This window comes from Anser brachyrhynchus (genome assembly GCF_964034855.1).
Source record: "Anser brachyrhynchus genome assembly, chromosome: 3".
NCBI classification, from domain to species: Eukaryota; Metazoa; Chordata; class Aves; order Anseriformes; family Anatidae; genus Anser; species Anser brachyrhynchus.
Genome location: NC_137696.1, coordinates 7,024,270 through 7,045,931, shown reverse-complemented (window position 1 = coordinate 7,045,931; position 21,662 = coordinate 7,024,270). Strand labels below are relative to the sequence as shown.

Below are 21,662 nucleotides of genomic sequence, written 5' to 3'. Positions count from 1 at the left end.
AATAAGTCCATCTATTTTTATGGTTTTTGTTTGTTTTGTTTTTTAATGTCTACTTGTTTGCAGCCCTTGTTTTTTGATGGTATCTTCTGTTTGCTTCTTCTTTGCTGTTCACTGGCAGGTTTGTTTTTTTTTTTTTTAAGCAAAATGTTAAGAGTGGTACCTATTTCTAGACAGGCTGCCATTGTGGCAGGTTCCCATTAACTCCAAGAGCAGGTTCCCAAGGACTATCACTGCTGTAAATACATCTGCAGAAAAATTCATGACATATAGCAGCCTTTCTCCTTGCTGAGACAAGAAAAGAAGCAACAACCAATTCCTGACCTAGATTTGTCAGCATGCAGCTTAGTTTATTTCATATTGGGGGGACAGCATGAAGGAGACTAGCATGATGAAGACCAGCAGAAAGCTATGAAGAGCTGAGTACAATGAATCTTAATACCTTCTATCATTCAGTCATGAGGTTAAGACAAGTTAAATAACTTTGGAAGAAGATAGGAGAGTATTGGTGATAATCTAAGAATCATAGAAATTAGTATCAGTGAGGAAAAACATGCTAAAGGCATGGAATCAGCTGTGACTACTAGAGGCAAGCCTTCCTGTCCCACCAAAGAGAAATTTCATTTAGTATTTTTTGTCTTCTTCCATATTGACTGTACAGCCCCACTTCGAGTATCAGTACAGAAAGGTGATCCCAAGCTCCTCCTTGAGCCTTGAATGGCTTCTGCTGCTGCTCATACAGCTAAGTCTTTCATGTACCTGATGTGGCATCCCCCTTCCCTTCCCAGGACAGCAGGGAGTGGGCAGCTGGCTTCTAAAGCCCAGCAAAGTTTGAGTCAGGCTTCGCTCTGCTCCTGTGATTCATAGTCTTGAGCTGGAAGCTAAAAGAAGCCTAGCGCCGGGTAAGGCACTTTGAGAAAGGCTCATTACGTTACAAGGTGAGAGAAAGCAGTAGAGGATGACAGAAATGTCCAGAGCAGCCATCTGTTTCTCTTGCACTGGACTTGAGAGCCAAGCATGGGGCAGGGTATGCATGGTGTAGGCAGCCATGTGGTTCCCGTGGCTCTGCCCCCCTTCGGCTCCTCCTCTGCGGTGGGGCTGGTAGCACGGGTGCAGCTGGCTCCTGGCCCTGGGGGCTGACAGGGTAGGTGGTGGGAGCCGGGTTTTCCACGTAAGAGCAAGTTTGGTGGTAGGACGGACAGAAGAGAGAAGTATGTGCATCCTTCATTACAAATTTGTCACGGAAGATTTGTGCATGGTGGGTACTTAAATCCACACAGCTTCTTCTTCTCTTTGTATTTATTTATTTATTTATTTTTATTTTTTTAAGACATTTTTACTTCTTGCAGTAGAGGGCTCTGCATTTAGGGCCATAATTCACAAGATCAGCACAGGTCCACATGTGCTGATTAGGTAAGAGATTTGACTGAAAAGAGACGTGTTCAGTGTGCTCTGTGGTCATGACAAAACAACTGGCAGAGAGCCTGATTCTCCTTGCTTTATGATAACTGCAAGGCAAACTTCACTGGAAACAAAATCAGTCTCGTGTATTTGTAGCAGGGACAGCGTAGCATATCGTCTCGCTTCCGGATTGCATCTGCTGTTTAAATTCTTTCCCTTACTTTTTGTCTCATCGACTCTCCTCCTCCTTGTCCCCCCAGCTTTAACCTTGCCCAGGGAGCGCGGAGGGCTGCTGGAATGCACATAAACACTGCACAAAGGCAGGGCCGTGCTGCCGAAAGGTCAGGCCAGCCTGGCGGCACACAATGAGGTGCAGTGGAAATTTACAGCCCGTAGCTGGGTTGAGGATCGCTCCTCCTGCAAGAAATGCCCCACTCATTCAGAAATGTGATACTTGCTGGAGAGATTCAGTGTAGAAAAGCCTGTGAGTCCTAGCTGTTTCTCTGGAAAGCGCTGTTGCAAAGGCCCGTTTCCATATTGAGAGGAGGAGAGTTTGGGGTCATCTGTGACACACTTATGATAAGGGAAATTTGTTTTAATCACTCTAATCTAAACCTGCTACTTACAGTGTCAGATTCTGCAATGCTGTTTTACCAGGACTTGTTCCATGTAGATTACCATGGTCTTAAGCATGATAGCTCTGCAGAAAAACGATAGCAAGTGTGACTCAGAGAAAAGCGATCTGCAGAAATCGGAATGCGCTTCACTCGGAATTGAGTTCAAGAGCTGTTGTCTGTTACTGTGTTGTATCAGAGCACGCACACACAGTTATGCAATAATATCTGCTTGTAGCTATTCGGGTTTCAGAGGGATGTGGAGCAGTAACCACTGGTAAATGCTAAAGTGATTTTTTCATTCATCCACAAGAAAGAGCTGTCTATCAAATAACTTAATTTGCTAAGCATAATATGGAATTTATTTATCTTTCCCCTTACACTAGCTGCTTTTAGTAGGGACTCTCTCTATGCTTTTGCATTTATTTTTACATGACATTCTCGTTACTATCAAAAGATCTGGGTGAAGGGTCATGACAACAGTCCAGCTATTTATCACAGTTTTTCTGTAAACAGACCAGTGAATTGTTTGGCCAGCATGAGGTAATAATTCCCCACTGCATTTTGAATGAATGTGCTACAGATACAAACAGGTTTCATTAACTAGTGTGAACCTCCAAAATGGAAAGGAAGTATAGGAAGAAGAACCTCATGATGTTCATGTTACAATTATAGCTGGAGCTGGGGGGGTCATGCAGCATGTGTTGGGTCTGGCTTTTTGGAAAGGATAGATTTCTCCTTCTCATAAACTGAATGTTGTTGCTTATGTTTCAATAGTGCTTGAAGACTGAGCTCTCATTCTGGCAGGTGCTGCCTAGAGTGAAGTGCCCGTGGTAGACATACTATGAAAGTAAGTGCCATTATTTTCCTTGCAACAAAAAGCCTGTAGTTTGAATTTACAAGGCATGGTGTCCTTATTGTTCCCATTTTGAGGAGATGAGGAATGAAGGGTCAGACATATCAAATGACTTAATCAGCATCATGAGGGATTCTGGTAGAATCAGGCTCTGGCCTTTTTTCTTTTAAGCTGCAAGACCCTCTGGTTCCCTGCCAGTCTTCTCTTATTTGGGGTTAGTCACCCACAGCCATGTCCCATGGCTCAGGGACAAAACTGTTGCATGATGTACGCAGAGCCCACGCATCTCCCACTGCGTATGTATGTACCTAACTCACCTCTAGTTCAAGTTCACACAAAATTAACCTGGGAGATAATTTCCAATGATGAAAGACCTGATAGCATAGGGTGAGCATTACCTTTTTATTTAGGTTACTCGGTAGTAAAGAAGGTTTACATTTTTCTATCCTTACTTTTTCTGTAATCTAGCTCCCTTAGAAACACTTGCAAAGTGTTCATGAAATGCAGCCTTTATCACAGTCAATACCAAAGCCATTCCAGTATGTTAAATTCCTTACTGCTAAATATGACTTCCTCTTTGCTAACCTTGTAATGATCGATACAATTCTTTATTAAATATAAAAGATTAACCTACCCCCCTAATCAGTTCTGCATGCTATGGATCTGTCAGTTTATAAAGGCAGTGGAAAGATGAAGTGATCAGGATCTTAGAGATCTTTGGAATCCTGTGAGACCTAAACCAGGAGCAATCTGTTCTGTCATGTAGCTGAAGGTGGTTTGGCTCTTCTCCTTAGATATACACAACGTTACAGACATACTTTATGGTGTGTTTGAATACGTGCATCTGTGTGTAGAAAGTCTTTTATCAGAAAAGATAAGAGGTGGAACAATTCAGAGTTTCAGTGAGGCCACATCAGTTCAGGGTAATTTAAAATAAAGGGCAACCAGTATGGTTATAAGTATACGGAAATTGTATCGCTAACTGGTGACTGAATTCTGATGTTCTGATCCAGTACAGACAATAAAAAATAGCAGCAGTGTAGATCATCACCGTAGATGTAATTTACTGTACTGGTCAGAACACGCTGGTAGCAGACTTTAAAATTAAACCATGTAAGATCTGGGAATGTACTCCACAAATGTCTTGCAAACTACTGGGAAATAGTATTTGTCACCTTCTTGCTAATATTTTGCACGCCACTGCTTTGTGTGAGGCAGTGTTAACAATGAGTCTAGGTAGGTATTACTTGAGTCATGAACGACAACCTTTTGTAATAACTGCAGTGTTTCAAACGTTACTTTGATGCTTTTATACAATGCTTCTGATCCACAGTTTACACAAAGACAGCTTTTTAGGCAGGCTAATTCAGGCTGATTGAAATGTCTACCCACTTTTCTGTGGTAAAGGGAGTAAGAGCAACCAGACTGATGCTCTAGCTGGATCATCAGTCCAGCTCCAAACCTCTACACTAATTATAATGTGTTACCCATGAGATTCTTAACTTTAGGCCTTCATTATGATCTGTTTCATAAAACACCATAGCGATAAGTTCCATAGGTGACCAAATAGAAGACAAGACTGGAAAGTAGCTCTTGTTCTTTGTTTCTGACCATTTGGATGGATTGTGACAGCTTTTCCTCAGCCCTGTTCCCATATCAACGAAGCAGATGAAATTAGTATTCTGAACTGAATCTCTGCCCCTAAACTGGATTTGACTTCAGTAAGTTTCTAGTCAGTCTTTCCAGTGAAGACTGAAATAAATAAGACATTTGATGCTTCATTGTGAAGCCTCAGTACATGCAGGGAAGTATGCTTTCTGAGAAACCCACGGGGCAAAAATATTCCAGGCACAAACGTTGGCATATAGCCCCTCAAAGTTTCCTTGCTGTATGGGGAACCTGAGCAAACAGAGCAGCCAGTTATATCACGTGGAAAGATCATTTTTTATCCAGCAACCAGATGGTTAAATGCAAAGAGAAGAAAATCTCTTCCCTCTCTATCGTTATCTTTTGTGGGCCTTAGATACAGATTACTGTTCAATTTGAAAACCTGGTTCTCAGTTCTGGCAGCACTTAGTAGCATCATCCCAAAATTTTCTGTAGTATTGACTGACTATAGAAAGACACGTCAGCCTCACAGAGTGTAACACTCTAAAGGTGATATTGCAACACGCTTCTTAGATGAATTCACGGCTCTATTAAGACAGGTAAACAGCAGGATGATTGGCTATTTAGAATTACCTTGAGCAAATTCTGAAGGTGTTTGAAGGCAGTCTGTTTCCATTTCTTGAGGGTTTTGTTCAAGCTTTAAGGCAGAGTAAAAGATAAGTAGCATGCAAATGAACATTACCTTTCCAGTTCTGAACAGACCCTTTGCATGCTGCTAGAGATGATTTATGTGACCTCTGTCACAACTGTGTTTCAACGGAGTTTGTTCCCAGTACTAGCCCAGGCTGCTTTCAGAGTAACTTGGATACTATCTGTGTACAGGAGGTTGTTTAGTGTGAGCCTGGCAGAGTGGTAGTGACTTGCAGGGGTTGTTTTGTTTAGCTTTCCTTGAGATTGCAGAAGGTCGTCTCTAGCAGTAACGTTCCCTATTGCAGTTCACTTCATGACACTATGTTTTGACTACGAATTTTACTTAAAATCCATTCCTGGCCAATGAGTGGACATAGGAAAAGAACAACATAAGAGTACCGATTAGGAGGACTATGTGACCTACTTGGGAGAGGTGGAAGTGATCTACCACCAGTTATCTGTTAGAGACTGTAAAAATCATTTTGAATTTGTCTGCATATTCAACCAGTGCTCTGAGAAGAAATCTTGCTTGAGGTTGTAGATTTGTCTCAGTAAAAAAAACTGCATGCATGTGCATGGAAGACTTCAAGGCTGTTAAATTCCTTATCCCCTCCAAAAAAACCACCTTTCACTACTCTTTACTGTATCAGGAGCTGTTAATGTTATGTTTAAATTTCTGAGTACAAAATGAATACCCTACCTCCAGTTGTTTTTAAAACGCACTAACTCCTTTTTGTTCATATATGTGTACTTGGAGTCAGGAAGTTTGAAGACCAATGCAGATTTATTCCTGTGTCCTAACATTTTAGGTTTAGCTTCTTACTTACCATAAGCCTCTGTAGTTCTTTAGGGAATTCTTCACAGCAATGTAAAAGACCCTGAAGTTCAAAGACGTTTCGTAGTGTTTGTGCTTCCTGTAGAAATACAGAATATTAATATGCTGTGCTGCTAGCATACTGGTGGTTTATATTGCAATACAATATGCTGTTTCCTGGTCTTATTGTGATGTCACAGTGTCTTCTGTGATGTTCTAAATGCCCCCAAGCTTAGCAGAGCAGTGACCACAGGGCAGTGAAGGGAAAAGAGCAAGATAGTCAAGTTCTACAGTGATAAACCAACTACAAAAGTTTTATGGAAGAGAGAGTGTCTAAAAATAGCTTAATTAAATCTACATGGAACTAAGGCTGGGTCTGTGAAATAGCAAGCCTGGATTTCCTTTAGGTTAGTGTCTCCTTTTTATCTACCAGTTGAAGCTTTTCTTTCAATTGTATTTATGATACCCACATGTCATGGGATTTGATGGTATAATGTGACATCTTCTAGTAGACCCTAAAATAGTTGAATCCAAGTATTAGCAGACAAGTCTCACATGTGATTTTTTGTTTGTTTTGTTAGAGACACCATAGACTAAATTCTGCTTCTAATTCTGAAGGACACCAAACAGCTACCTGTGGGCTTTCACTGCCCCTGTCTGGCATTCTGGGCTCTCAAGTGTTTTCAGACATTAACATGATATCATTTGAGAAAATGGTTTAATAATCAGGGGGCCTGGTCCCTGCATTTTGAGAGTGGTCTGGTCCACCCATGCCATTTTCTTTTGAGATTACTCATGCTTCTGGCAGGGCTTAGCCTGCCTTTCTCCTGAGCTGACCATAATGCAGGTGCAAGTTAACATTGTCAAGTATTAACTTGGTCTTGTTTTCTGTGTGAAAAGCCAAAGAAAGCCCTAATCTGACTTCACATCTGTGTCTTTATCTAGAACATTTTGCAGTACGAGTTGCAGTTTAAAGGCACAAATTATGAATTGTGGTGTCTTTATGCCGTCATTGACAATGTATCCCATCAGTTTCAAGAGAAAACAGTTCTTACACTGGGGAATTCAGCTGTTGAAGATACATTCACGTGTAGTGAGATCCAAGTAAAATTAAATCCAAAGTGGCAATAGCCCAGGATGAAACTTGATGCTAATTGTACATAAATAGTAGAAGGACTGTCATATGACAGACTATAATCAATAAAACATGCCTGTTGTGACTAATGTGCATGTCAGATGTCTTCACTGGGACAGTGTGTTGGCACTATTGTTTACCTTGCTGTCTCCAGGCTCTGCTGGTGATTTAAGCTTTGTTATGTATTTATTCCTCATGTAGAGTTTATTTCTATTTTTTCCACCAAAACAAAGAACTGGACAGAGCAAATGAATGAAACACTGTTATGCAGATGCTACATGCTGTGTATATAGTTTTGATAAAATTATATGCAGAAGTGTATTCTTTGAAAAAAATTCATATTTTTCCATAAAAGGAAATTTAGGCTCACTTGTTTAATAATTGGTGGTCACTGGAACTCTTTGAAAAACTGAGGTCAGCCTTAGTAGATGTAATTCATGCTTTTTTCTTTGCACAATGTTACACGTCCAAAATTGTTCCAAGGGACAAATGTTTAGTAGACTTTTTTCAATGAGGAACAGTTTGTTGCTTTCTGTGATCACATCAAATACTACCTTATGATTTTGATTTTTTTTTTTGATTTTTTGTGTATCCTAAACTTCTAACTGCAGCTTGTAGTGCTAATATTACAGTTGTGTCTGGTACTGAACATGTAGTTATTTTATTAAATAAACAAAAGAAAACAACCCCCCCCACACAAATACAATAAAAAAGAGAAAAAAAAATCCCAGACCTACATTAAGATTGGGATGGGAGGGGTGGGGATTTGTGTTGGCCCCAGAGGAAATGGTAGAACAAGGGTTAAAAGGAAGGGTATGTTGTTAATGGTTACAGAATGTCATGTGTGATTTCATTTAAATGAAGAGGAGTAACTAGCCCAAAGATGAAGTGCTAAAAAGATGGGGAACAGAGCTGGAGCCATAAAATGTTCTGATAAATATACTTGGTGTTTGTGGGTATGTAAGTGGAAAAGTATGAGTAAATAAAGCCAGTGTAGTCAGATTTTTTTAATAAATACCACATTCCCTTTCATAAGATGTCATACAGAATTTTGTTACACAAGTTACCTACAAACAAAATCTGAATTTACAAATGTAAATTAAGCAACAGAGTTAAACTGGTACCTTATGGAAGAGGATGCAGCTCCAACTTGATAATTCTTCTGGTGATTTCAAAACTTAATTGCAGTTCATTACAACTTTTGATAGCAAATTCCCAGCATGGAAGAGGTCTCTTCAGCTGTCTGTTGCTGTTTATTCACTGGATGGTTTTGTACCCAATGTTTTTTGTTGCTTACAGGTAGTCAGAAAAGCACTTGCTTAGTAGCTTGTACAAAATCAGCCTTGCTGATCAACCTTGCTCTGGTATCCTCTAACATGTTAACCAAAGGTGCTTGGCTTGCCTCACAGTCTTGGGGTAACTAATGTAGGAGCTAGCACAGCATTCTCTCAGAATCTACTGTATTTTTCCTTCTTTTTCCCTGTTCTTGTTTTCCTCTATTTCCTGAGTGCCAGGTGAGGCTTATTTGAAGCACAGCCCCTGAAACCTCTTGTAGCTGTGGTGGCTTTCAGGACTTCACCAAAGGGCACAAATAGGGCTTGAAGAGTACTCTGATTTGGGCCAGGCAAGCATATATCTGTAATTAGAGAATTATATCCGTGAATTATCCAGCTAAATGTCTGGTTATCGAAGAAGAGCTTCTGTTCTCATTTATACCACCATTTATAATTTTCCTCCTGAGTTTTTTTAAGACTGTATTTACACTACCTTTTATTGGATCCAGCTTCCATTTGAAATCATGAAGAGCCAAAAGCAAGAAAATCTCTTAGATGTGGGTAATGCTGCAGTCCCTTTCCTGGTGGAGCATCTCAAAAGTCAATACCCCACATCAGGCTTCATTCATGACTGCTTTTTCTTGCAAATAAAGGATCCCTGAGCTGTATTTCCTCATTTCCCTTCTCTTAACAGTCCATTTTCTTTTGTCACCTTCTCACGTTACTGTCCTGTCATTCTTGCTTGTGATATTTATATAGTTCTCAGATGTAAATGGATTTCTTCTGGACCTTGAATGGTCTGGGAATTGCATTACACTTCAAGGTGACTTTCCCTCTAGTTACAGCTGTGATCTATCTGCTAGCAGGCAGTGAAATGCAAGCTCTAGCCTGTTATTGTCATTTCATGCATTTCTTTCCCTTCAATAAGGAAAAGAATATCCTTGAAATAAATTGTTGTTCTTGGCATAAAATTGCCTGATGGTTTCTGATGAAGTCATCATTGTGATCCACCTGCTTCATCCAAACGGATGAAGGAACCATCAGTGTTTTACCATGGTACTGGTGATGCTCAGCTTTTAGAAAACTTCATCTGGGATTGTCATGGATCTCACCTGGACTCCTGCAATCAAGTCGTAACAGAATTCTAAAAGGGGAATGCAAGTTAAATTAAACATTATAATTTGCCTTTAAAACTTCCCTTTCCATATGACAATACAATCAGAAAGAGGCAATGTTTTGTTACCCATATAAAAGAGGTTTATGCCGGGTTCTTGCCTCATAATATTTTGACTCATTTTTGTGCAGTGTTAGTACATAAATGTGAATTCAACTTGATGTGGTGGTTTGGACAGCTATTTGGTCTTCTCTTTCAGCATTACTAATACTTCACTAGCAAGAAATCTCCTTATAAAGGCTTGGAGGTTCTATTTATTTTGGATAAACATGTAACATTCCACATAGTCTCCCAAAGTGCAGAAAAAAATATTTTTTCTTTAACTGTCATAAGTTGTGAAGGAATTATGACAAGACTCCCCAGATCAGTCTCAATTCATTGCATAAACTTACCTGTGTTGTTGGAGAGGAAGGGTTGGTATCCAAATTAATACATTTATTTTTTTTTAAAGAAAGATTGGTTTACTTTCCAAACTTCAGATAATATATTTAGATTGGTTTAAGTACTGTCTTTGAAAGCTAATCTCAGCGGAGTTGTCCCATTTTACTGTGGCATGTGAGAGATGAGAATCCCTCTGCCAAAGGGAGCCAGCTCTGATAGCGGTACTACTCCATCCAGAAGAGGAGGATTACACAAGTTTCAGATAAACTTGTGTATTCATTTGTCTAGGCCAGTGGTACAGGTGTGCCTATCTGTAGGCAAAGAAGTACCTGTTCTGCATCGGTAAGGAGGAAGAGAAGCATCACACTGCTTCGCATTAGCCGCAAATGCACACATGGCTGGAACTATAGTGACATGAATGCTCTCAGAGCATGCAAGATGTGTGGCCTTCGTTTTACCTTTTGCACATGCTACCTTTCATGGCATGCATTCTCTTGGGTAAAGCAGACCTCATTTCCTTTCTTGCCTATTCCCTGAAAAACTGGAGCACATGCTCCACTAGGTAATTTCAAAGTAGGTTAGGGGGTTTGCCTGGTACTTAGACACTAAAATAATGCTGAGACCTAGGAGGTAAAGAAGTGAGTTTTGAGGCCATTGTGTGATTCCATGTATTTCTTGTGGAATGGATGTGCCTAGTATGATCAGCCAGTCAGATCTTCTTGCTTGAGTAAGTTACCTGGTATAAGCTGGGGATCTGTAGACCAGAGAGAAAACAGGTGGGTAAAATCACTGTGATCTGCGGTAGCACTGTGGTGCTTATGCCACCCAGCTTTAAATGTTGTTGCTTGTTCATGTTGTCCTGTAGTTCATCTATTTCACCATTTCTCTGTTGCTTTACTCAGACTGCGGCATACTTCTGACACAATTGACTGCATCTCAGCCAGGATAAGAAATAAGTATTTACAGATGTTACCAACTAACCCATTCATTCATACAAATCCTGCAGATCCTGGTTCATATTCATACAAATTCTCAGTCACAGTCCTTCCTGAATCCCTCTGCTGATAATAGGGACAATTCTGCTAGCTGTTACCCTGTCAACTCTTTTGCAAGCTATGGGGGAACAAGTGCAGACTGTTTTTTGGACTTGGAAATGGGGTGTTGTGATGAGAACTAGACATCTACACGAGCGATAATGGTACCAGGAAAGAAGGTGTGGTTGGGGTAGGGACATAACTGCAGAGTTTTCACTTATGTCCGAGGCCACATCAATCACTTGAAAATGTCTGCTTTTTGTGGGTTTAAGTTATTTGTTTTGAGTCTTCTCTGGCAATTGGATTATTATAAAAATAGGAAATGTGCCATTATTTTTGTCAAAACAGATGCTGTCTGTTGCTAGCTCTTTGTTTATAGTCAAGCCTGTGGTGAAAGAACAAGTGACTGTGTGTGCACATCAACTCTAAATCCTATTTTAGTTCTTTTCAAATAGCAGGCAAAAGGAAACGAGAATAAAGTTAGTGGAGAGGAAAAAAAATTGACAGAATTGGGTGTCCATTGTACATTTATGTGACTACATTAGCTGCTTAGTGGTTTACCTTTTCTTTGATTTTGAATGTTGGACTGCAAACCTAAAGAGAAGTTCACTTTTGCATTGAGAGCTGGAGCACAGAGCACATGTTTGCGTAGTTTACAGTTCATGTTATGAAATATGTATATAGGTTCATTCCAGGTCTTTTCACTAGTAGTAGATTTTGCATGGCTGAAGGGTTTTTTTTGAGGTAGCAGAAATGTCACTTCTGAGCTGACTGAAAGCACACAGTACTGAATATTTTTTCAGACAGACGGGGACAAACCAAAACAAAAGCATAAGTAGTCACACCCAGTGTTTTATACTCGTGATCCTTATATAAAGGGCATTGCTCTTGAGAATATACTGAGACAGTGCATTGTTCCCCATATCAGCACCTTTTACTGTGACCAGAATTGGATTTTTTATTTTTTTTTACGATTTCCCATTCTTAACTTCTCTTATTCAAACTCACATTAATTTCTTCACACAAGAAGTTGCACTGGTGTCGCAGAAGCTGCGCACATAAATAAGAATATTTGTTTGACCAGTCACTCGGAGGCTGGGGCCTCATGTCACGAGGTATCAAGTTCCTCACTGAGGAGCTCAGCATCCTTCTTTCTTCACCAAAGCAATGACCTTGCAGGACTGGAGGCTGGAGAAGTATTGCTCTGGTTCATGAAAAGCAAGTTCTCTTGCCTGGGTCGTAGCTCACGCTCCCACAGAGCTGCTGTGGCACCTGAGAAGCCTACAGAGTAATTTACACAGCTGCAGAGGTCCCAGAGGGGAGCTGAGGCCTGGCCTGAGCAGCCTGTGTGCATGTTGCAAGGCAGAGCCCTGCTCTCCACAGGTGGCATGCTCATCTGTGCAGCCTTGCGAGGAGGCTCCTTCCCTTGTCCTTCTTTTCTGGCTGGCATGTTTGGAGGAAAGCAACCGTTTTGTGATAAATACTAAGGGGATTTTATGCAACGTGTTTGCATAAGAGTATATTGCTTAGTATATGAAACAATACTGCAATTTAAAATCAGGGGCGTGTATTAAAGTTGTATGTGGTAACTGGGATCTTGGAATGGCTCGTCACGCCCAAAGAGCAAAGATGGACATGCCTGTGCTGTATTTCTGAGCTTAAATCTTTAAATACCCATTGTATGTAACTTTGCAGTGTGCATCACTATGAAAACTCTTTTCTCTCCTGTTTTATTTTGTAGAAACCCCATTACAAGTGTCGGTGGCATTCAGTGGTCATATTTTGACATGTATTTAGGCACAGAAAATCAAAGAAAGATACCTCTGACAGTTTTCAGAAGTGCTTAACATTATTTAGAATACGATGTTTTCCCACATCCAAGCCTTCTCTTCGCTATGCCACATAAAACAACCCCTGCTGAGAGAAAGAGCAGATGGAGTTTCAAGTGCTCTGTACCAGTGACTTGTGTTTGTGTAGATGCGTAGCTGAATTGCACGAAGTTGATAAAACTTGTTCTCTGTTTCAGCTCAGCAGTTTACAGTTTTCTTCCACCGGTCTCTACTATCATGAGGAGGAAGTGTGCAAAGTTTTTAGTTTGAGTACCACTCTCTAGTTCTACTTGTTTCAGCAGGAATGACAAGAAAACTGCTATTTAGATTATGAAGGGGCTCTCAACTTCATTTAAGCTGCCATACAGAGATACTCCCTGCATTTACTTAGTTGCACTTTGAGTGTCAAAATATATTATCTGCAGAAAAAACGGAATTTGTCAGTGATAAATATGAACCTGAGGTCTTGCACTGTTATGTTTAGAATTAAGGGGGGTAAATTAATTCAATGTACAGAAGGATGAAGGATATCTGAAAATGAGCCAATGTGAATGTGGGCTTCTAGGAAGGAGATCGCATCATGAGGCGGAATTTTGGGGAACGATTGAAAACGTATTGGACAGAGCTGAGGCTTGTTGGATTTTGGAAGGAGCTAGATAAGCTGAACTGATGCAGCAAGGCATCTAAGCAAATGTGCAGTATTTAATTATTAGTCTTGGTGGAGATGTGGGGACTCCAAATGCATAATAATGCAAGTACAGCTTAGGATCACACAGAAGCTTTAACTATGATCACAGCAAGAGAAGAACATTTGGACAGCATCCCCGCCTCTGCTCCTCTCTTCTCTGCCAAGTGGTTGCAGAGCCCCAACCTATGTACTGTTTCAGGAAAACAAAAGAAAGAGGTGAGGAAAAACAAAGATTTCAGCTTCTAAAAACAAAGATCAAAGGCTTATTCTGTAAGTGTTCTGTTTTGTACAAACAAACGAACAAAAACCCTGAGTTAGATGTTAATTGAATTTATCTTGCTCCTTCCACATGGCTTGCAGCCAGAGTAGGAGATAGGAATTGCTGCATTAAGAGAGATCCTTTTATATCCTTTTATATATTAAGAGAGTCCTTTTATATCAACAGTACTTACAAAGGACACAACTGTACAAAAATATCGATAACTTGTAATACATTTTCAGATTTCCAATTGTTTTCTAAGTCAACACCAGAATAAATTGGGCAGAGGATCACAGAACTGAAAACATCCCAGTTTGAAAGATGAGGCCTTTCACTAGCTGAGAGCTACCTGTAAACGGCCTGCTTAGTGCTCCCATTAATTTGCGGTTGTGATTTCATGCTCACTGGTTGTGATACTGATTCATGTGCTGTGGTGCAGTAACCTGGACCATCCCTTGGACTGATTCCCCTGGAAAAACAGCAGAAAAACATCACAAGACAGAACTTTGAAGAATTCCAAGAAGCAGGTTTAAATGATTGCTCAGCAATCAGCCCACTGGTAATGTTTTGTTACACGTAAAACATCCTAAGCACCTATTTGCTGCAACGCAAAGGTAGGCTCCGGTTCTGGAAGCTGTTTCTTGTCAATAAAACCTTGCAGGATGGAGGCCCCTTGCAACAGATGTTTGTACAGACTGACAGTCTGTCCATCTGAAATAATTTAAAGGATCTGGGCTTTAAGGCTTAATTGTATTAGTATGGTATAGTAAATCTTTTGTGCAAAGCTGTCACCTTCAGTGGACTGCTGGAGTGCAAATAGATCTGAATGACTACAAAGGCTTAAGGTAACAGCTGCTGTAAAGTTGGGCGATGTCTCACGGAGCGGTGTTTTCAATCTGCTAACCTGACTTGTAACTGAATAGTTCTACTAAAAATCACACTGAGCAAGTACAATAGCTAAAGATTCCCCTGTAATTCCCAGGGAAGCTCCTTAAGTTTCCTGCGTGATTCAGAGGTATGAATGCCACTGAAAGTCACCTCTGAGCTTTCAGAAATCTTAAGTGTTTGTACTACTTAAGCTTTTCAAAAAAAAAAAAGCAAAGAGAGCCTCACTAAAGAACTGCTAGTCTTGATTCTTGGCTAAACACTCTCTGTAATAAACACAAGCAGCAGCTCTGAGATAGCTGGTAACAGTTCCTTTTCATCACGTTGCAGAGTAAATCTAACTTCCTTGGTGTCAATGCAGTGAAACTTCGACATTATTCTGTTGATGACTTTCAGCTGAAACACCAGTTGTTTCTAAAATTGTAGGCACTAAATAAAATAACCTTACCCTAATCTGATCCTGTAGGCTTTTCTATACCACGCTACCCTCTGTGGTTATTGCTGGGGAGCAGTTCTAGTAGAGATAAGCATCTCTTTAAGCTGTGTTTTCTTCCTGCATGAAAACTCTACGTCGAATATTATGCTTCATATTTTAATGTTAAAAAAGAGTAACCTACCTAGTTGTTGTAACTTCAGATGGTCAGCAAACAAACATTTTGCTGTTGACTGAGCAGCAACCGTTGTTGCTGTGCCTTTGCAGAGCAGCAGTTGTGTTAATGATGGCTCAGCACATCTTGCAAACTAACACTTAACTTTCACCTTCTTTGCTTGGAGGAGAAATGCCAGTAATTGTGGTTTGTTGAACCTGCGTGGAAAATTACATTCAGTGCAGCCATTTGGAAAAGATGTGTTTCCCCTGCAAAACAGAACAGATTAAGCAGTTGTAGGTATCCTGGAGGAAAGTAATGCTCTGGAATGATCCCTCTCAGCTCAGAGGAAAGGTTTCAGTTCAAACTCTTTTCTAATGTTTCACCTGCCTGTCTTTTTTGTTTTGTTTTGTTTTGTTTGTTTGTTTTCCCCCAGGTGTCATTGTGGTAACACTTGTTGATTTTTTTTTTGAGCTCTTTGCTGAGATTTGTTAGAAATGTACAAATCCATCAATTTCAGTTTTGCCATGGCATTGCTCACATCTACAGCTATCTGGAATTTGGGTTTGCAGAAATTGGTGCAAACTACTGTTAGGTAAACTTGCGGGGTTGAATCTGTGAGCTTGGACTTGAGTCCTGGATTTAAAAGAATCGTGGCCCTCCATGCATGTCTTTGAAATGAATCTGCATTTTCCAGCTTTCTCAAAAGCCAAGGATATCTAGGATCATTTGGATAAGAGGTGTGAAAGTCACAAATTAGTCATACACTGAAAATGTCACGCAGTAATCTTTTAAGAGATTCTATGTACAGCACTTTCAATATTTACTTTTAGTGGGTCTGAATTCTTAGTAAAATATTTTTCCTTTTATACTAATTTATGTATTTAAAATAGCAAGAAAAACTAAAACCCCAGTAAGTGACTAACAATACAGTACATACAGCATCCTGTTAAAATAATGATTTCAGCAGTGAGTCCAGTGTTAGACACAGAGACATCTTATTTTGTAGGAAGAAAATTTTTGCAAATAATCCTGTGTTATCCTTCCAGTATCTAAAGGGGGCCTATGGGAAAGCTGGGGAGGGGCTCTTTGTCAGGGAGTGTAGTGATACGACGAGGAGTAATGACATTAAACAAAAAGAAAGTAAATTTAGATTAGATATAAGGAAGAAATTCTTTACTCAGAGGGTGGTGAGGCCCTGGCCCAGGCTGCCCATAGGAGCTGTGGCTGCCCCATCCCTGTCAGTGCCCAAGGCCAGGCTGGATGGGGCTGGGGGCAGCCTGGGCTGGGGGCAGGGGGCCCTGCCCATGACAGGGGGCTGGAATTAGATGGGCTTTGAGGTCCCTTCCAGCCCAACCTGTTCTGTGATTCTCTGTTTCTATCTGGAGCGTATTAATTCTGTTTCAGATGTATCGCCTTACTACCTGATGTTCACAGGCTTTCAAATTTAAAAAACTAACACACCCCCCCCCCGTAACTCACTATTTTTTTTTGTTGGTCTCATGAAGGCATGTGCCAGTGAGCTACAGACGTGATCATATTCTCTAGGAAGATAAAAAAGCAGAAAGAAATGGTAAATTAGTCGTTGTAGGTCTGTAAGTGTTCTGCCCAGGTGAAGAAGTGAGGATTAAACCTCAGGAGCAGCCAATGTGCCTTCAAGAGTTACATGAAAAGGTCACATTGAAGTGGCTCATACATAACCAGTATCAGTTCTCCTGGCTTTTACATTCCCTGTCAGTCATAAAGAGGGGGTACACGTGCTGGAAGGAGGTAATTGCTACAGATCAGAACCTCACGTGAAATCAAAAAGCCATAAAAATGCTTTATTGTTGCTTGGCATGAGTTCCGATAATACAAAGTTCTTTTTTATTATTATTATATAACGTAGCCATCTTCTGCAGACTAAACAAAAGTCCTACAAGACAATAGTTCCAGCCTGTGAGCATAGCATGTTTAAATGCTGTGCACAGCCAGAGCTGGCAGGTGAAAAGTAAAGACAGGATTGCTTGTCCAAATAGGAAGACTTAGATTTCTTCTACTTCTTTCCTGTTTAATGCAATCTTTTTGTGTTTTAGCTGCAATAGGATGGCTGATATTTTGCCATATTTTAGAGCCATCTAGCCATTCTTATTTTATGTATACAAACAAACACATTTTTTTCTCTTGCTATCTCATTGGTAGGAATAAAAAAAGACAATTCCCTGGTGGGATCCCAGTGTGCAAGACTGATCATCAGGCAAACTTGAAAAAATAATACTCTTGAAATGTCGCTCATGAAACTTACACAAGTAGCAACATTTTTTGACTTGCTATGTGTAGAGTCAACCCTATGATGACACTGTTGAGACAGATGTGTGCACTTGGGCAGAGATCCATTTTTTTTTTTGATTTCTGGCTTGAAATAACAATTTATCTCTAGGGAGGAATACAGGGCACTTTCTTACATTTGTGTTTTTCCTATTGCCAGTCATCAAGAACTATGCAGTATATTTAGATCAACTGCCACTGTTTTGCAGAGTTACTAATTTTTCAGTGCTCTGCACATTTTATGTCCTATTTTGAGATCCTGTTATTCCTGTTTGAAGTCAATAGGTGCTCTTAGTGCACAAAAAATGCAGTCTTGAATGTTATGCAACTAAATTAAGCTTCCACCTGCCCAGTCCTCCAGGAAACAGCAACACTTGGTGATAGGAAGAGGCCTCGTTATTAAGAGGTAGTTAATTTTACTTTGATGCTTTTCAGTGCATTTGCTAGTATATTATGATCACACAGATGACTTAAGTCGCTTATATAAAAAAAAATACTAACAGTCTTGATACGATATTGTAGCTCAGATTTGATAAAATAGTAAAAGAAATATTACTTATAAAGGCGATGTTTCTTTTGTAAGATTTTAGGACTATGCACAGAAAGTTTTTATATGCAGAGAAAATGTCAACATGCAAGCATAGGTATAGACATATTACTTTCTATATTTGTGCACTAAGGGCAAATTCTGCTGGCTGATGTAGTGCAGGAACTTAGAATGTTCTTGGGTTCTGTTTGCAAAAACTCAAGCACAATATTGTTGACTTTTGTCTTTGCTTTAGACTAAGAAAAAAGAAAATATGCATTGTAATGTTGTTGTTGGGTTATGCTAGTACAATCAAATACATTTGAAAGCATATTCCATGTTATCTGCCTGAGTATTTACCATGCCCTGTGCATAAACAGATATTTTAAGTCAGTGTGGCCTCATTCTAAATTAATTCAGGTTGACAGATGCTGTCATGCTTTCAGTGTGGACAAAGTTCATTGAGATTTTGAAGTTTTAAGTTACTAAATGCTGAAACAACTACTAGTGCAGTATTGACAGTTTTTTAAAGTGAATTAAAAAAATACACCAACCTGGTTTTGCAATCATATATTTCAGTGCAAGATTTTCTCCCAGCCAAAGAGTTGAAATACAAGACCAATAAGAAAAATCTCTCAAAAGGAATTATAAAAGAAAATCATTGTTCCTAGAAATGTAAATGTCAACTGGACTCCATTCTTCCACTTGAATTTCTGCCAAACACATTCAAATGTTTGGCATTTCCTTTCTCTCTTCTGTATGTTTTCTGATTTGGTCAATTGTGGAGTTTCCTGTTTTGTTTTTGTTTGGCTGAAGCAACTAAATCAACCCACAATCAAGGTCATTGTAGAAAACCAAACCTTCAGTAAAATTTGAACAATTTGAACATGACCTCCCCATGTCTGTTCTCTGACCTACTATTTGTTCTTGTGGTGTTTTAGTCTTTTCCAAAGTCTGCATTTTCCCTCATCCTCATGTTTCTTCTCCTTTCCCATCAGCTCCTTGTTTGCTTAGTGGTAGTCTTTTTTTTTTTTTTTCTGATTTCGCTTTTTACCCATTTTTATTCTTTAAAGAGGGTTTTCCTTCTTAACGAGGGTTTTCCCCCCCTCCTTTTCTCCTCTCAGCTGATTTTTCCTGCTTTGTCTCATTCCATCTCTATTCCCTTTTGCCACCCTCTGTCCCTGCACGCCCCCGGCTGCGGCCTTAAGTGCAGGGTGGTCAGGTCTCCAAGTGCCAGTAGCTGGGCATGCCTGGGGAGGGGTTTTGCAAGGGCTCTGAGTATTTCTCCTCCCTCTGACTCCCTCTGACTGCATTTCCTGGGTGTAAGGAGGAGCCTTGAAGTGTCCCAGGGACACCCGGCTCTGGTGAGGTGGAGGGTGAAAAGCTGTGAGGAATAAGAGGGCAATAACTGATGGGGAGGGAGGCTTCCATGTTACTGAATGCATTCCCCTTTCACGCAACAACAGCAGCCTCAGCTCTTTATCTTTTCTTGGGGACTGCAGGGTGGGTTATCAGTGGAGTCCCAGCCCCGTTTCCTGCCTGCAATGCAGCCATCCTTGCCCTGCCAGTGGCTGCAAAACCCCATGGCTGACAGCAATTGGGTCATCTTGTCCACACAGAGAGAGCCCTGTTTCTGCTTGCAGGGAGCAATGCCTATGCCAGTGCAGGATGTATATATTTTCTTAAAGCTACCCTTATCTGAGTAGATTTGTCTTGGCAAAAGACAGACCCTGTTCCTCCAATATGCTTCTGATCCTTGGTAAGTAACCATTCAGAGAAATTCTAGTAAAAACATGTGATTTTCATTCTCCAGTTATCATTGATGTGACTGTTACAGGAATTGCTGTGTGAGAAAAAGAGAAATCAGTTTAGAATTGCTTCAGTTTTTGAAGTTTGAATCTTCACAGATTGATTTTAGATTAAAAAAAAAAAAGTTTTTTATAGCCAGTGAGTTTTCCTGACATTTTTCCATAACTATTGGCTTTGTTGCCATCTCTGCCATTTCACCAAACTGTAATTTACCAAGTCTGTAATGAGGCAGTTGTGTTTATTCTAGGAGTTTACGCAGATCTTTGCTCCCTTCATACTACTCTGGAGGAACCACAGGACGAATCGACCCGTCACATAGTGCCACTGCATAAGCATAGAGACCCTTGGATGTGAGGATGCTGTGAGTTCAGACTGTAGCTGTGCTGCACAATTACTTCTTCTGAAGGTAAAAGGCTCTGTATTACATTTGGTAGTAAGAAAAGCAATGGGGGTAAGGTACATTTCTTAGGTTTGTGTGGTAGAATGCTTGAAAAGTAATAATATATTTCATGTTTCTGTTTTACTGGCATCTGTTTTCCTCTGTTGTTTTCTTCTTTATTCCACAGGACATTCTATGAAAGGCGTAATAATGGGAGGAATGGATGGGTTAGAGTGATTTTACTTGCGCTTGGCCTCTAGCTTTTGCCTGCAGATACACCTCTACTGTTCTTATTGCTTGGCTTCATAGAATCTGAATGCTAGGAGTGATAACCAGTTCATTTTCTTCCTCTGTGGCATTGGGGCTAGTCTTTAAAAATTCTGTTTGCTTCCTTTGTATCACTGGTTAAATCTGAAAGCAAATAGGAGTGTCCTTTCGTGTGGTTTCACAACAGGATGGTTCCAAAAAATCCTTATGTGAATTTAGTTTTGAATATAGGACAGATGAGACAAAATTTTCACTTGAAACTTGAAGAAAATATATTTTTTTTCTATTTAATACTGAAATTTTAAACCCATTTGGTTGTCCACCTGTCAGCTGAGACTCATTTCAAGGGTGAGAAATATAGCTCCATCCTAAAAGTAACTAAGTGTTTATTAAACAGTCTCTTCCTTAATAAGGCTGTAGAGTATCTGAATAGATGTATGAGGGAAGGAATAAAATAATTTAAATAGGTACAGCTCATAAGAAGAAAAGCTAGTAATCGCAAACCATCTCTTCTGGGATTGTATTAAAAAAGGATGAAGAACATGGAGGGGAGGGAGGCAGGGAGTGTAAAAAATATCACAACGTTAAGCAATGTTGTGCAAATTTGGAAGAGAAAAGATGCAGCAAATTACTCAGGAAAAGGCAGGACATTTAAAATGTGGAAGACCTGTCCTTTAGTTGATATTTTGGATCAAATTGGCTGTCCTGGCTAGAGGAAGCACACCTTTGGCCTAGTGCTTCATTTTGCTCCATCCAATAAAAGTTACTTACCCAGCTGCTGAGATCCATGACCTTGAGAGAGCTCATAAAGAAAAAGGCAGTATTCATAATCAGCCTGTCTTCCGTTTCAATTCCTTGAACTCCCACTGGGCAGTTCCCATAGCATTATTATGTACAGCTGTTTGCTCCTGGATGTTGGCATTCCTGGGTCAATATGATCCAGTTTTTGCTTGTGAAGTCTGTACAGAGACAAGAAGTATTTTTTCCGTACACTGATACAGGTTCACACCTCCGCTTAAGCAAAAGTTAGTCTTGTTTGCCTTTATATCGTTGCTTCTGATTGTTATGAGATTGGGCAGACCTGGCCATCTGTGCCAGTGTGATGGTCAGTGGGAAAACCTCATCACACTGACGAGTGTCCTCAGTAC

The 21,662-nt window shown here is 40.1% G+C and overlaps 1 protein-coding gene and 1 long non-coding RNA gene across 20 annotated transcripts in view; one reads left to right on the top strand and one right to left on the bottom strand.

The window, feature by feature from the left end:
• The window catches only part of LOC308193339 (uncharacterized protein), an 84,471-nt gene that overhangs the window by 28,433 nt on the left and 34,376 nt on the right, over positions 1–21,662 (top strand). For 13 of the 19 annotated variants that reach the window (XR_013949547.1, XR_013949548.1, XR_013949549.1 and 10 more), the window contains one exon: positions 20,116–20,274. The exons of 1 other annotated variant lie outside the window; for it this stretch is intronic. The gene's annotated coding sequence lies outside the window, so the exon portion shown is untranslated. Of the gene's footprint in view, positions 1–42; positions 936–1,130; positions 1,256–14,217; positions 14,600–19,493; positions 19,819–20,115; positions 20,275–21,662 lie in introns of those variants that run through there. 5 more of the 19 variants (XM_080587940.1, XM_080587939.1, XM_080587938.1 and 2 more) reach the window with 5 other exon arrangements.
• On the bottom strand, positions 8,624–15,381 carry LOC308193350. Its single transcript, XR_013949572.1, has 3 exons — positions 15,257–15,381; positions 8,883–14,223; positions 8,624–8,751 (listed from the first exon to the last, which is right to left on the bottom strand). It is a non-coding gene; the product is annotated as an uncharacterized lncRNA (long non-coding RNA).